The following is a 14,857-nucleotide window of genomic DNA, read 5'->3' as shown; positions in this document are numbered from 1 at the left end:
AAAAAAAAAAAAAAAAGACCCACAACTAGATACGTCACAGTCAAACCATTAGAAGACAAAGAGCATATGGAAAGCCACAAGAGAGCAGCTCATCAGATACAAGGGTCTTCATTAAGAGTAAAAACTGATTTCTCATCATAAATTGGAAGAAAGTGGGATGATATATTTCAAATGCTGAGAAAAAAAGACTGTTAACCAAAAATTCTATAACAAAACTATCCTTCAAATATTAAGGCTAAATCAAGGCATTCTCAGATTTAAAAAAAAAAAAAAAAAACTAAGCAAAATCATCACTAGCTATTCTGCCCTACAAGAAACACAAAAAGAGTTCTCTTGGCTAAGAAGAAAAGACACTAGAAAGTAACTCTAATCCACCCACATAAAGTAATAAAGAGCACTGATAAAGGTAAGTATATAAGTAACATAAACGGAATACAGAATAAATGTATTTTTTATTCATAAAACTTCTCTATCAAATTTAAAAGACAACTGCATAAAGCAAAAATTATAAATTGGGCATAGAGTTCATTTGTATGACAATAACACATCAGGAATGAAGGAGAGGAGAATAGTGCTATATAGAAGCAAGCTTTTGAATGCTATTAAAATTCAAATTAAGTCTATATTAATATGAACTATATTTCCAGTTACCAGAATGCTGGTGGTTCAAACCCACCAGCCACTCTTTGGAAGGAACATGGGGCAATCTACCTCCATAGTGATACTGCCTCAGAAACCCAAGGAGGCATCGCTATGAGTTGGGTCCGACTTGACGGCACATAACAACAACAACAACAACAGGTGACTAGAATTGTAATACCCCGGACAACCATTAAGAAAATAACTAAAAGGTATAGTAAAAGAAATGAGAAAAAATTTCAATGGTACACTTAGAAAATATACATTTAACATAAAAGAAGGCAACAATGGAAGAATAAAGAAACAAAAAAGACATAGGACATTTGAAAAATAGTGTAAGGCTAAATGTAATTTCTATTTTATCAGTAATTATATTCGATGGCACAGATTAAACACTCCAATTAACAGGCAGGTTGGCATAATGGATAAAAAAGTAAAAACAGTCTAACGACAAGAACACAGCACACTTTAAATTCAAAGACACAAATGGATTGTAAAAGATGGAAAAATATATCCCATGCTAACAGTAACCAAAAGAGAGCTGAAGTGGCTATACTTATGTCAACAAAATAGATTTAAACACAAAAGTTGTTACTAGAGACAAAAAAATTACATTTATAAAGATAAATGGATTAATCTATCAAGCAAATATAAAAACAGTAAACATGTGTACACCTAAAAACAGAGCCTCAAAATACATGAAGCAAAATTAACAGAAATGAAGTCGGAAATAGACAATTCAACAATAATTGAAGATTTCAATACTCCACTTTCAATAATAAATAGAAAAAAATTAAGTTGTAAACAAGACTATAAATCAACTAGATTAACAGACATACACAGCACTCCACCCAACAACATCAGAATCCACATTCTTTTCAAGTACACATGGAATATTATCCAGAATAGATTACATACTAGACAATAAAACAAATCAAGAAATTTAAAAGGACTGAATCATACAGTGTATGTTCTCCAACCTCACTGGAGTGAAATTGGAAATAAATAAGAAAAGAAAATTTCTGGAAATTCACGAACATGTGGAAATTAAACAACACACCCTTAAATAATCAATGGATGAAAGAATAAACATAAAAGAAAATAGAAAATACTTTGGGATAAATGCAAATGAAAAGAATATACCAAAACTAATTGGATGCAGTTAAAGAAGTGCTCAAAGGGAAATTTATAGCTATAAATATCTGTATTTCAAAAGTTTCTAAACTTATTTTTACACCTTAAACTACAAAAAGAAAAGCAAACTAAACACAAAGAAGTAGAAGAAACTACTAAATATTAGAGCAAAGATTGATGAATTAGAGAATAGTAAAAGAAAATTAACAAAATAAAAAGCTAGTTACTTGAAAAAAATCAGCAAAATTGAAAAACCTTTAATTAGAGTCAACAGAGAAAAAAGAAAAGGTTCAAATTACTAAAATCAGAAATGAAAGAGAAGACATCACTATCAACTTTACAGAAATAAAAATGATTATAGGTGACTGCTGTGAAGAATTGTATGCAAATAAATTAGATAACCTAGACAAAATGGATTTATTCCTAGAAATACACAATCTCTCTAATAGCTGACTCAGGAATAGAAAATCTGAAAAGATTAAGAGATTGAAGAATTTTGTCACAGGATTGGTTCAAATTATGAAAGTCAATCAATCTAATAACCATGTTATTAGAAATAAAACGATAAAAACCACATGATCATCTGAATACACACACAATAAAGAATTCAACAAAATTCAACACACTTTTATGACAAAAAAAAAAAAATACATGAAAAGCTAGAATTGAAAAGCACTTCCTACACCAAATATAGGAGCTCTGGTAGCATAGTGGCTAAAAGCACTTGACTGCTATCCAGAAGGCTGGCGGTTCAAACCCACCAGCCACTCCTCGGAAGGAAGGTTGGGCAATCCTACTTCCGTAGTGATACTGCCTCGGAAACCCAAGGAGGGGTCGCTATGAGTCGGGGCCGACTCGACGGCACATAACAACAACAACAACAACACCAAATATAAAGAGTATTTATTAAACACTCACAGCTAACATCATACTTAATGGTTAAAGTCAAAAAGTGTTCGCTCTAAGACAAGGAGCAAGACAAGGATGTCCACTCATCACTTCTCTTCAACATTTTACTGGAGATTTTAGTCAGGTCAATTAGACAAGGAAAATAAGAAAAAGAAACAATCCAAATTGGAAAGGAACTATCTCTATCTGGATATAACATGATACTGTACATAGAAAATCCCAAGAGTCCACAAAAAAATATTAGAGCTAATAAATGATTTCAGCAAGGTTGCAGAATACAAGATCAATATATAAAAATCAATAATAATTGTATAGTCTAACAACTACATAATGATGAAAATAAGAAAATGGCTTTATATCAAAAAGAATAAAATATTCAGGAATAAACTTAACAAAAGAAATGCAAGACTGCTACACAGAAAATTACAAAACATTGCTGAAAGAAATTTTAAAAGACTGAAATAAATGCAAAGACATCCTGTGTTAATTACAAGACTTAATCATTAGATGGTAATAGTCCCCAAAATCTCTGGTAGCATAGTGGCTAAGACAGTTGCCTGCTAACCAGACGGCTGGCGGTTCAAACCCACCAGCAACTCCTCGGAAGGAAGGTTGGGCAATCCTACTTCCGTAGTGATACTGCCTCGGAAACCCAAGGAGGGGTCACTATGAGTCGGGTTTGACTCGACGGCACATAACAACAACAACAAACAACTATTTTGCAGAAATAGAAAAATAAAACCTAAAGGTCATATGGAATTGCAAGGAATCATGAATAGCCAAAAGAATCTTGAAAAAGAAAAAACTGGAGAAGACACAGTTTCTGATTTCCAACCTTACTACAAAATTATGTTAATAAAAACAGTATGGTACTAGACTAACAGACACACAGACTAATGGAATAAAATTCAAAGTCCAGGAAAAAACCACATGTTCATGGTCAGTTGATTTTCAACAACAGTGCCAAGATCATTCAGTGGGGAAAGAATAATCTTTTCAACAAATAGTGCCCAGAAAACTAGATGTTGTTGTAGTTGTTGTTATTATTAAATGCTGTAGAGTCACCCTCTTAACCATAGTATCCTATGTACAGCAGAATGAAACACTGTCTGGTCCTGCACCATCCTCACAATCTTTGTCATAGGTGGGTGCATCATTGCAGCCACTGTGCCAATCCCTCTTGTTGAGGGTCTTCTTCTTTTTCACTGATCCTCAAATTTACCAAGTATGATATCCTCTTCTGGGGACTGGTCCTTTCTGAGAACATGACCAAAGTAAGTGAGACCAAGTCTGGCCAGTCTCACTTCTAAGGAGCATTCCGGCTGCACTTTCTCCAGGACACATTTGTTTGTTTTTCTGGCAGTCCATAGTATTTTCAGTATTCCTCGCCAATGTCACAATTCAAAGGCATCAACTATCTTGCAGAATAGTCGGTCTTCCTTATTCAATGTACAGCTTTTACATGCATATAAGATGACTTAAATACCATGGCTTGGGTTAGGCACACTTTAGTCTTCAGAATGACATCTTTCTTTCTTAACATTTTAAAGAGGTCTTTCATAGCAGATTTGCCCAGTGCAATAGGACAACTGATTTCTTGATTCCTGCTTCTATGGACTATGGATCCAAGTGAAATGAAATCCTTGACAACTTCAATCTTTTCTCAATTCATCATGATGTTGTGTATCAGTCCAGTTGTGAGGACTTTTGTTTCATGTTGAGATGTAATCTACACTGAAGACTATAGTCTTTGATCTTGATCAGTAAGTGCTTCAAATCATCTTCACTTTCAGCAAGCAAGGTTGCATATCTCAGGTTCTTAATGAGTCTTCCACCAATCCTGATCCATCCCCTGTTCTTCTTCATACAGTCAAGCTTCTTAGACTATCTGCTCAGCATACAGATTGAATAAGTATGGTGAAAGGATACAACCCTCACGCACACCTTTCCTGATTTTAAAACATGCAGTATCCCCTTGTTCTGTTCAAATGACAGTCTTTTTGTCTACATACTGGTTCCTGATGAGCACAATTAAATTTTTGGGAATTCCCATTCTTTGCAATGGTAGCCATAATTTGTTATGATCCACATAGTCAAATGTCTTTGCATAGTTGATAAAACACAGGCAACATCTTTCTGGTATTCTTTACTTTCAGCCAAGATCCATCTGACATCAGCAATGATATCCTTCATTCCACGTCCTCTTCTGAATCCAGCTTGGATTTTTTGGAAGTTTGCTGTCAATATAGTGCTGCAACAATTTTTTAATTTTCCTCAGCAAAATTTTACTTGTGTATGACATTACCGATATTGTTTGATAATTTCTACGTTCTGTTGGGTCATTTTGCCTTTGAATGGGCACAAATATCGATTTCTTCTAGTCATTTGGCCAGGTAACACCCAAATTTCTGAGCATAAATGAATAAGTGTCTTCAATGCTATATCCATTTGTTGAAATATCTCAATGGATATTCCATAAATTCCTGGAGCTTTGCTTTTTTGCCAATTCCTTCAGTGCAATTGGACTTCTTCCCTCAATACTACTTGTTTTTGATCACATGCTACATCCTGAAGTAGTTGAATGTCAACAAATTCTTTTTGGTAGAGTCATTCCATGCGTTCTTTCCATTTTCTTTTGATGCATCATGCATCACTCAATATTTTGCCCATAGAATCCTTCAGTATTGCAATTTGAGGATTGAATTTTTTCTTCAGTTCTGTCAACTTGAGAAATGCTGAGCATGTTATTCTTCCCTTTTGTTTTTATAACTCCAGGTTTTGGCACATTTCATTATAATACTTTACTTTGCCTTCTAGGGCGACCCTATGAGATCTGTTCAGCTCTTTTATTTCATCATTTCTTCAATTGGCTTTAGCTACACTACATTCAGGAGCAAGTTTCAGAGTCTCTTCTGGCAACCATTTTGGTCTTTTCTTCCTTTTCTTTTTAATTACCTTTTACTTTCTTCATGTATGATGTTCTTGATGTCATCTCACAACTCATCTAGTCTTTGGTCATTGGTGTTCAATGTGTCAAATCTATTCTTCAGATAGTCTCTAAATTCAGGTGGAATACATTCAAGGTCATAATTTGGTTCTCACGGACTTGCTTTAATTTTTTTCAGCTTCAACTTAAACTTGCATATGAGCAATTGATAGTCTGTTGCACAGCTGGCCCCTGGCCTTGTTTTGACTGATGATACTGAACTTCTCCATTGAAGCTTTCCCCAGATGAAGTCAATTTATTCTTGCATGTTCCATCTGTTGCGGCCCACACACAAAGTTGCCATTTATGTTGTTTTAAAAAGGTATTTGCAATGAATAAGTCGTTGGTCTTACAAAATTCTCTCCTGCAGTATTTGGCCTCATTTATATCACCAAGGCCATATTTTCCCACTGCTGATACTGCTTCTTTGTTATCAACTTTTACATCCCAGTCACCAGTAATTATGAATGCATCTTGATTGCATGCTTGGTCAATTTCAGACTGCATAAGTTGGTAAAAAATTTTAATTTTGTCATCTTTGGCTTTAGTGGTTGGGATATACACTTGAATAATATTAGTATTAACTGGTTTTCCTTGGAGTCATAGGGATATTATCCTATCACTGACACTATTGTACTTCAGGACAGATTTTGAAATATTCTTTTTTTTTTTTTTAATTTTTATTGTGATTTTGGTGAAAGTTTACAGAGCAAATTCACTTTCCATACAGCAGCTCACATACATTTTGTCTCATGACATTGGCTAAAGTTTCCCATAATGCAACAGCTCCCATCCCACTCCCCCTCCCATAGTTATCTCTTCCCTGTGTCCTTCCCTCCCATGCACTCCTGCCTCACCCAAGCTATTTCCCTGTGCATACACAGCCCTTCTATTCTCCCATGATTGATCTCTCCAAGGAGTGTATCTCACATCAGGCTTTATCAAACCAGCAAATCTGGCCCCATTTTTTTTTTTTTTTTAATGATTTTGAGTTTTGTTCCACATTGTTCTCCCACTCTATCCAGGAGCTCCTACAGAGATGCCCCCCTCCAAGTGGTTGACAGTTGTAGCCAGGCACCATGTAGTTCTCTAGTCTCATAGTCATATAGGCTGAGGATCACATGGTGCACCAGTTGCTCGGACTAATTGTTTCCATGAATCTTTAGTTTTCTCCTTCTTCTTTACTCTGCATGAAGAGCGACTCATCGCTGCATCTAGGTGGCTGCTTGCAAGCTTTTAAGATCCCAGTCATTACTCATTCACCAAAGCCGAGTATGGAACAATGTTTTTGTGTAGTATGTTATGACAATTGAGCTTGATATTCCCTGTGACTATGGTCCCAAGCCCACAGGTTAAACTACTCACTCCCTCTGGGTAGCTGGCTGTGACCAAGAAGTGACTATAATCTTGTCCCTTGTCAGCTCTACTATACACCTGGGAATTCTTACAAAACATACAAATACACTTATAGAAATATTGTGTGCCAAACCTATACATGGTCTTGGGTACACTCTCCCCTCACAAAGACATATTAATAGTTCAGCCTGTACACCCACCTATCCACCCGTTTATCAATGTTTGCCTTCACTGACGACACAGTACTGTATGTGCAAAAGGGTTCATCTTTGTTGTCTGTACCTCCCATGCACCTCTCTCTGTCTTCCTCTTCCTCAATGCCACCTTGTTGATCACTCACATTTGATACACTGCCCTTCTCTTCACCCAAATCAATACTTATCTCCACCTATCTAACAGTGTTCCTGACCTCTCCCCTCCCACCGTTGGTAACCAACAAAGAAAATTTCCTTCCATATAGAAACCTTTCCTTGAATTTTTACAATAATGGGTTAATACAATATTTGTCCTTCTGCAATTGACTTATTTCACTCTGCGTAATGTCCTCCAACTTCATCCATGTTATGTGGTGTTTTGCAGATTCTACATTATTCTTTAGTGTTGCATAGTATTCCATTGTGTGTATGTACCATCGTTTGGTTATCCATTCCTCAGTTGATGGACACCTAGGTTGCTTCCATCTTTTGGCTATTGTAAATAGTGCTGCAATGAACATGGGTGTGCATATGTCTTTTCTTGTCCTGGTTCTCACTTCTGTAGGACATATATCTAGTAATGGAATGGCTGGATCAAATGGTATTTCTAATTCCAACTTTTTAAGGAACCGTCACACTGTTTTCCCCAGTGGTTGTATCATTTTACAGTGCCATCAGCAGTAAATGAGATTTCCAATCTCTCTGCATCTTCACCAGCATTTGTTATTTTCTGTCTTGTTGAACTTTACTACTAGTGCAGGGGCAAGATGGTATTTCCTTGTTGTTTTGATTTGCATCTCTCTAATGGCTAGTGGGGATTTCTGGTGGTGTAGTGCCTAGGGCATTTGACCGCTAACCAGAAGGCTGGCAGTTCAAACCCACCAGCCACTCCTCAGAAGGAAGGTTGGGCAATCTACTTCCACAGTGATACCACCTCAGAAACCCAAGGATGGGTCGCTATGAGTTGGATCCAACTCGACGGCAGTGTGTTTGTGTTGAATGGCTAATGATTGTGAGCACTCTTGAAATGTTCTTTTTGATGACAAATGTGATGCCCTTCCTCTTGAATTTGTCATTCCCAGAATAGTAGCATATGATTGTCTGATTCTAAATGGCCAATACCAGTATATTTCAGCTCACTACTGCCTAGGATATCGATCTTTAACCATTCCATTTCATTTTTGACAACTTTCAATTTTCCTTGATTTATATTTCATGCATTCCATGTTCATATTATTAATGAATGTTTACAACTGTTTCTTCCCATTTTGAATCATGACCCATCAGCAAATGAAGGTCCCAGAAGCTTTACCATATCCGCATCATTAAGGATGACTCTTCTTTAAGGAGGCAGCTCTTCCCCAATCGTATTTTGATTGTCTTGCAGCTTGAGGGGCCTATCTTCCAGCACTATATCTGACAGTGTTTCACCACTGTTCATAATATTTTCCAGTGATATATCAGACATTGTTTCACTGCTATTCATAAGGTTTTCAGTGGTCAATTTTTCTCAGAAGTGGATGGCCCCAACCTTCTTCCCAGTCTGTCTTTGTCTGGAAGCTCTGCTGAAACCTGTACAGCACGGGTGACCCTGCTGGTATTTGAAATACTGGTAACACAGCCTTCAGTCTCACAGGAACATGCAAGCCACCACAGTATAACAATCTGACAGATGAATGGAAGAGACAAGTAGATAGTCAAATGCAAAAGAATGAAGTTGGATACATCAATAAATGCAAATATAAGCTCATTGTCTATTACTTTTTAAGTAACTACTAGAAGAACTGTTGCTGGTAGATGTCGTCCAGATAGTTTCAACTCCTAGTGACCATATGTACAACAGAAATACTTCCTTGTTCTGCACCAGCCTCACAATCATTGCTATGTTTGGGCCCATCATTTCAGCCACTGTGTCAGTCCATCTCATTGAAGGTCTCCTTTTTTTTCACTGACCCTATACTTTACCATGATGCCCTTCTCCAAGGACTGTTCCTTTCTGATAACGTGGCCAAAGTACATGAAACAAAGTCTCACCATCCTCATTTCCAAGGAACATTCAGGCTATACTTCCTCCAAGACACATTTTTTTCATTCTTCTGGCAGTCCAACAGATATTTAATATTCCTCACCAACACTATAATTCAAAGGTATTAATTTTTCCTCAATTCTTCTGTGGTCTTCCTTATTCATTATTCTGCTTTTGCATGTATGGAGGCAGCTGAAATACCACAGCTTGGGTCAGGCACACCTTAGTCCTCAAAGTAACATCTTTGCTTTTTAACATTTTAAAGAGGTCTTTTGCAGTACTCTTGTCCAATGAAATATTTCATTTGATTTCTTGACTTCTGCTTCCATAGGCAGTTTATAGTTGTTGCTGTTGTTGTTGTTGTTGTTATGTGCCATCAAGTTGGACCCAACTCATAGCGATCCCTCCTTGGGTTTCCAAGCAGTATCACTACAGAAGTAGATTGCCCAACCTTCCTTCCAAGGAGTGGCTGGTGGGTTTGAACCGCCAGCCTTCTGGTTAGCAGTCAAGTGCCTTAGGCACTATGCCACCAGAGCTCCCAGTTTATAGTGGAGTCAAGTAAAATTAAATCCTTGACAACTTCAATCTTTTCTCCATTTATCATGATGTTGCTTAATGGCCCTGTTGTGAAGATTTTTATTTTTTATGTTGAAGTGTAATCCATACCAAAAACTGTATTCTTTAATCATAAGTAGTGCTTCAAGTTTTCTCACTTTCAGTAACCAAGATTGTGTCATCACAGGTTGTTAATGAGTCTTCCTCCAAACCTGATGCCACATTCTTCTTGATATAGTCCAACTTTTCAGATTTGCTCAGCATACAGATTTAATAAGTAATTTGAAGGGATTCAACCATGGTACACACCTTTCCTGATTTTAAAACACTTAGTATCCCCTTGTTATTTACAAACAACTGCCTCTTTGTGTACCTACAGGTTCTGCATAGCACAATTAAGTGTTAGAATTCCCATTGTTTGCAATGTTACCCATTATTTATGTTACCCACAGTCAAATACCATTGTATAATCTATAAAACACAGGTAGACATCCTTCTGTTACTCTCTGCTTTCAGCCAAGATCCATCTGACATGAGCAATGTTACCCTTGTTCCATGCCCTCTTCTGAATCTGGCTTGAATTTCTGGCAGTTCCCTGTGCGTGTACTGCTGTAACCATTTTTTAGTTATTGTCAGCAAAATTTATCTTGCATGCAATATTAATGATATTGTTAGATAATATCAGCATTCTATTGTATCACCTTTCTTTGGGATCTGCACACTAGGGATCTCTTCCTGTCAATGGGCCATATAGCTGTTTATAAAAGTTAAAGTATATTTTCTTTGAGAGCACAGGTGGAGAAGGGAGAAACAAAATACTATTGCTTTTCCTAAACTCTCCTACTCTGATCTGATGTCATGTACCTGTGTTATTTTACTTAATAGTAATTAATTAGGTACTTTACAACTCATAAGATGGGTGATAAAGGAAAATGGAATGAAGGCTGGCCTTATCTGAGCCCAAGTAACTGGGGAAAGTAATCTCATAGAAACAGAAAATAATCAAAAAAGGAAATTGGTAGTTTCTTTGAGGGGTGAAGATAAGGTCACTAGGAGATGCAATACAACATGTTGTTAACAAAGTGGATGGAAAAAATCTGGGCTAAAAATACGAACTTGAGAAGCATTTACATAAATATGAGTTGTAAAAAATAAATTTAAAAAATGTGGAGGTATTCCAGACAGTTAAACTTAGAGTGCCTGCAATAAAGTGTGGGAGGAGGAAGAATTGAACAGTAGAATGAAATGGGATTAGCAGAATGAGAAAGTTCACCAAGATGTGTCCAAGATTATAAACACTAACCCCATCAATTATAAAATGGATAGACAATAAAAATGTGAAAGTAGCACTTAGTGCCCTAACCCCCAGGGTAGTTAAACTCCCTGTGGTATTCACAGAGAATACTTACAACAGGCTCAGGGAAGTTGAAAGATGCAACCATGACTTTCCTGACTCACTATAATTGGCTCTCTCATAACATGTTGGAAAAAAAAAAAGCCCTGCTAGTTAAAATTTCAACTGCATGACTCATGCAAAAAAAAAAAAAAACTTCTACCAACTATTCTAAATCTTACTCATACATTGTGACTTGCGTCAAAAACATACCATTTGAGAGAAAGAATATATGCAATCACAAAAAGCTCAAAGCCAATTTTTCTGCAAATCCAGTAATGTAACCTTTGGGAATTACATCAGACAACAATGCTCTGAAGACAATATGGAATCATTTATGTTTTACTTGTTCTTATAGAAAACTGTGCAGTGCTCACCTTGGATCTCCAGAGAGAAGACAAGCAATTATAAGCATAGTGAAGTTAGAATTAAAAGAATGCTTACTAGGAAAAAAAGATCAAGACACAATCTAAAGTTTGTGAGAAGAATGTATGTAAAACTAATCTTCTTTATGCATAAATTATAAGTACATATTTTTGCTTCCTGGTAATATAAATTATAAATACATATTTTTGCTTCCTGGTGATATAAATTATAAATACATATTTTTGCTTCCTGGTGATACTATGATTACTTCATCAATCTAAGACCCTTCCATGTACATTCTGCTCTAGCTACTGTCTTCTATCTTCTCCCCATAAAAACTCATTCCCATCAAGTCAATTCCAACTCATAGTAACCCTACAGAGTAGAATTAACCCCCAAAATCGAACCCATTGTCATTGAATCAATTCATCAGACTCATAGCAACTCTACAATAGCCACATATATTTAGAGCTGTCTGAACTGGTCTTCATTTTCTTACTCCCAACTCAATTCCTAATCTGTCTCTGTCACTTGACTCATATAGCTCTGCTAATGTGAATGGGGACCCTGATGTTTCTAGAGAGCACTGATGTTTTCATTGCCCTTCTTGTTTCATTTATTAGGATACACTTAACTCCTTGAAACAGTCCTTCATTCTTGAAACACTTTCTCACCTTTGTTTTCAAGATAAACGTTAATTCTGGCTCTCCGGAAGGTACATACTCACCTATCAGGTTTCAATTACCCACAGATAAATCCAATATTGTAAAGTATTATCCGTGTATACAATTATCTCCCCAACACTTTTCTTGGATAACTGAGGCATCGCAAAATTGATCTCACGATATTTACCTCAGAACCTGGTTTTCTTCATGCTCCTTTTCTCAGTGAGTGGACCCACACCCATTAAGATGTATAAAACAAAATTCTTGAAATTGTCTTTGACACTTCCTCTGCCCCCCCATATTCAACTTATCATTGATTTTGCTTTCTAAATGTCTCTTGAACACATCCAATTCTTTGTCTCCACTAAGATGCCATTTATTCCAGGTTTCTATGATCTCTTACCTGAATTACTGTAAAAGCTTAACAGGTCTTGCTACATTCACCTGGGATGTCCTCTAATTTCTCTTCTTCACTGCAGCCAGATCATCTTTCAAAAACCTTAAATGTGATCTTGCACACAAGCCTATTTCTAACTAAGCCATTGCTTAAACTCCTTCAATGATTTCCATTCATCCTGGTTACAGACCAAAATTCTTAACTTGGTCTACCAGATCCTGCATGGTCTGGCCCCTGCCTACTCTTTGGATTTATTTCACATACTCTCCTCTCATTCTCTGAGCTCTACCACACTGGTCTTCCATTTCTTCAAATGGGTCATGCTCCTTCCCAATATAGTACATTTACACTCATACTTTCCCCTCCTCAACCCTATTCATACTATTTCCAGCTCCTAGCTTATAGGGTGCTTAATAAATATTCATCTTATTGCATATTCTGATAAATAATCTGCATAATCTATATGTAATAAATGGTTTCTGAATTAAAATAAGAAATGCTCTACTCTTCTTCCAGTTACTCTATTCCTAAAATAAAAGTCAATTTTTCTTTAAGTAGGCTAGCAGCTAGAATGGTCACACAAGTCCACCTATTTTGTATACTATGTATGTATATTTGTGTGAGAACACATACACATATGTGCCTACCCAAAGCCAAACCCACTGCCATTGAGTCAATTTGGACTCATAGAAACCCCAGAGGATAGAGTAGAACTGTGCCCATAGGATTTCCAAGGCTGTAAATCTTTATGGAAGTACACTGCCATATCTTTCTCCCACAGAGTAGTCAGTGGGTTTGAACCACCAACCTTTTGATTAACAGCTGAAAACTTAACCACTGCACCACCAGAGCTCCCTAGTCAGAATTGACTCAATGGCAGTGGGGTTTTTTAGCAAGAGCCCCCACATTTAAGCATTAATCTAGATCATTTGCTCTCTGAAGGCAGGGATAATCATTTTCCTATCCTCTAGCAATTAAGAGTGGTTTGCATAAACTGATGTTCAATAAATGCTTCTTGAGTTGAAATAAGAGAATCTATACTCTTTTTCTAGCTACTCTATTACTAAAAAGTCATTTTTTAAGGGCCTGGTAACTAGAATGGCCAGACAAATCCACTTATTTGGTATATATACACCTATACATATACAATCTTAATTCCATACATTTGTTCTCAAAAGTTCAATATGGTTATCAGGACCAATTCTACAAATACGCAGATTAAATTTTCCAAAAGTAATGTTACTGCCTTAACCAAAAAGAAATGTATTTCAAGAAAGTCTGCTAAAAAAATGAAAACAAAAAATATTTACAAAGAACATTAAATTATAAGGGAAAGGACTTATGGTACATAATTAAACAAAAAAAAAAAAAAAGAAGAAGAAGAAGAAAAATATGCCACAAATTTTCAAAATAAAAGCATGTACATAAATGCACAAGAGTCCCTGGGTGGTACAAACGGTTAAGCACTGGTCTACTAACCAAAAAGATAGTGGTTCAAACCTTCCTAGGGGCACCTGAGAAGAAAGGCCTGGTGTGTTGCCAGAAGGTCACAGCCTTGAAAACCCTGTGGATCACAGTTCTACTCTGACACATCTGGAGTCCTCAGGAGTAGGAATGGACTGGATGGCAACGGGTTCATTTTCGTATGATTTACACACATGTACAAATAAAAAGGTTAGGAATCATTTTCCAACATTACTAGTATTTTTCTCTTGGAGTGTAGGTTTATAAGGGATTGTTGCTTTCTTCTTAATTTTCTATATATGTTAAACTTTTCTTTCCATGATGTAATTTTTATACTGCCTTTATAAGCAGGAAAAAAGAAATTTTATAAAAAGTAAATCTTTGGAAAGAATAATTTTTAGTCACTTATACCTATGGTTAAAATTTTTGGTTAGTAGGTTTTTTGGCATCAATGTTATCAAACCCCAAGACATGAAAAAATAAAGTGGGGAACAGTTCTCTCAGGCAGTGAAATATCACTGTTAGGCAGAAAATATTTCATGGTTTGGGAAATCTTCTCAAGGGCAGAAATCCACCGATTTAAACCCAAACCCCATCCAGTGATTATAAGATAGGAACACAAAGTGGCCATTTATCACATGTCTCTGATACATGTTGTTGTTGTTGTTGTTGTTGTTGTTATGTGCCATCGAGTCGGACCCAACTCATAGCGACCCCTCCTTGAGTTTCTGAGGCAGCATCACTACGGAAGTAGATTGCCCCATCTTCCTTCC

This window comes from Orycteropus afer, unplaced genomic scaffold (assembly GCF_000298275.1).
Source record: "Orycteropus afer afer isolate SDZICR_OR568_19922 unplaced genomic scaffold, OryAfe1.0 scaffold00143, whole genome shotgun sequence".
NCBI lineage: Eukaryota > Metazoa > Chordata > Mammalia > Tubulidentata > Orycteropodidae > Orycteropus > Orycteropus afer.
Note: the sequence above shows the minus strand (reverse complement) of the source record.